This window comes from Zingiber officinale, chromosome 4A (assembly GCF_018446385.1).
Source record: "Zingiber officinale cultivar Zhangliang chromosome 4A, Zo_v1.1, whole genome shotgun sequence".
Lineage (NCBI taxonomy): Eukaryota > Viridiplantae > Streptophyta > Magnoliopsida > Zingiberales > Zingiberaceae > Zingiber > Zingiber officinale.
The window spans coordinates 24,325,948-24,328,579 of record NC_055992.1 but is presented as its reverse complement, the minus strand read 5'-3'; the positions used below and the strand labels follow the sequence as shown (position 1 = coordinate 24,328,579).

At 40.2% G+C, this 2,632-nt stretch overlaps 1 long non-coding RNA gene across 1 annotated transcript; it reads right to left on the bottom strand.

Annotated features, from left to right (window-relative positions):
- Nucleotides 1-212: 212 nt before the first annotated feature.
- LOC121969722 lies at nucleotides 213-1,126 on the bottom strand. The gene is made up of 4 exons (XR_006108628.1): nucleotides 984-1,126; nucleotides 743-893; nucleotides 588-674; nucleotides 213-356 (listed from the first exon to the last, which is right to left on the bottom strand). It is a non-coding gene; the product is annotated as an uncharacterized LOC121969722 (long non-coding RNA).
- Between the last annotated feature and the right edge of the window lie 1,506 nt (nucleotides 1,127-2,632).

The window sequence follows — 2,632 nt, the reverse complement described above, 5'->3', positions numbered from 1 at the left end:
ATACATAAGTATAAAATGTATACCACAAGACAATGAATCAAATGGAAGGTACACAAACATATAGGGTATCAAATAAACCCTAGGTCCTGAACATAATGTATCATATGGTTGTGTCACTACCTATAAAGCAGGTATGATCAAGTAAATAATAACATGCAGTGCATAACGAGTAAACAAGCAAACATGTATTAGATCATGTAGTGACCAACCGAAACAAATGGAAAACACAATCATGCTATATGTTAAACACATTATTATGCATATCAAAATACATAAGTCAAAGTACCCGCCTCTAATAAGAAATGGTCCAATCCGATCCAAATTTGACGTCAAGATGCTCATCTCGAATTAGAGTCCTGCGATCACATAATATATTTAGCTAATTACATAGATAGCAAATAGCTAAATAACTCTCCAATCTAATTAGGGAAAAACCTTAATAAAAAAAATTAACCTAATCCCTCACACTAATCATGTGTCAAATAGTCATCCAATTTATCCCTAATTTAATACATATACTTAGGTTAACATTAGTTATTAACCTATCTATCAATCATCAACAACAAGATCAAAACCCTATACCTTACCTCAATTCACAGCCGTTCTTGCTGCTGGTGAAGGCTTGTTTTCTACTGGAATGAAGGCTGCCGGCTACTGCAATTCAAGGTAAGCAGCTGCTAGACCAAGAAACCCTAATCAACCATTTCTCTTCCAAACTAAGTACCCAAATCAGAACTATTACCTCTATGGTGGCAGCAAGTAGTAGAGCACCGCTGTGATCAATGGAGAGGTGTTGCTAGCCGCCTAATCTGCCATCAACAACTAAGATCTAGCATCATGGTGATCGACAACATCACGATGTCCTACCACCGGGATGAAGGAAACCCTATCCTCTGGTGGAAGAAAATGAAGGCATGGCAAAATTAGGGCACGGTAACAAAAAAAATATAGAACCACAGTGAAGAGAAAACTAGGGTACGGACCAGACGCGATCGTCTGGAGGGATCTTGGCTGCTGGCTCTAGGGAAGAATCAGGGAAGCAATCGCAATAGATCAGAGGCACGAGGAGGAATGGAAGCTTCGGCCGGCTGTCGACGCTAGGGAAGAAGGGAGTCTCGGCCGCGTCGGCTGTGGCGACAACAACAGCGCTAGGGCTTGGATGCCGGCGATCGACTGAGAAGAGGAGGTGGGCAGATCGACGCTAGCGTGATGGGATCTCCACGGCAAAGGAGTGACCATCGGCTGGTTGCGTGGAGACGCCAAGAATAGAGGAAAGAAAGATCGGAAAGGCTGCTCGGCCGGCGGTGGCTTCGGCGTCGCGGGAACAGGAGGTCGCGCGAGAATGCGGCGAAGCTCCACACCTTGAGAGGGAGAGGAAGGATGCTCGGCGTCGGTGATCGGAACGAAGGAGTCACCAGAGAGGGAAGGGGGTCTCAGGCAAAAGGAATCGGGGAAAGAAGTTGGGAGAAGAGAAGCGCCGACCTCTCTTTGGTCCCGGCTCACGCAAGAGGAGAAGGAACTGCCGCAAGCGGCAGTTAGGGCAGATTCGCCGCGAGGGGGAGAAGGCGCGGGGAAAGAAGAAGAAGACTTGGGCGAGGTTCGGGTGAGGACACGGGGAATAATGGAAAATAAGAAAAAGAAAAAGAATTAGGAAAAGAAAAAGAAAATAAACTTTTCCTTACTTAAATGGGTAGCATAAACAGGCTTCCTCGAGGCCCTATTTTTATCCCTGTTAACTCGTCCATACGAGCTTTGAAAATTCTCAAAAAATCTCTAAAAATTCCGGAAAATTCCCTTATTATTATTCTCTATTTTTACGGTATTTTACACTTATCATAGAGGAAAACATACATGATGGCATAAGTGCACCTAACATATAACATGGTGACATAAAAATCCATATCATATCATGAAAAACCATTATCATGCATGGTTGGGGTTTTGCACTTCCTACAAACCCTAAATATGAAAACTTAAACATGAAAACTTAAACCAAACATATATAAAGATCATACATCATGAGGAAGCATAAAAATATAGTTAGGTTTCAAAAACTTTTCCTAAACCTTTTATCCATTCTTGGCCGAATCCTAAAGGTAAGATTCTTAAATTTTTAATATAACATGAAGCATGATAACTTAAACTAATCAACATATAAGAGATCATATATCATAAAGAAGCATAAACAAACATGTTTCCATTTCAAAACTTTGCTCTAGGCCTTGTATCCAATCTTGGCCGAAACTTCAAGGTAGGGTTCCTAAACCTTTAATACCACATGAAGCATAAAACTTAAACTAATAACATATAAAAGATCATATATCATGAAGAAGCATAAACAAGCATGTTTTCATTTTAAAATTTTGCTCTAGACCTTGTATCTAATCTTGTCAGAAACTTCAAGGTAGGGTTCCTAAACTTTTAATACCACATGAAGCATAAAACTTTAACTAACAACATATAAGAGATCATATATCATGAAGGAGCATAAACATGCATGTTTTCATTTCAAAACTTTGCCCTAGACCTTGTATCTAATCTTGGCCGAAACTTGTAGGTAGGGTTCCTAAACTTTTAATACCACATGAAGCATAAAACTTTAACTAACAACATATAAGAGATCATATATCAT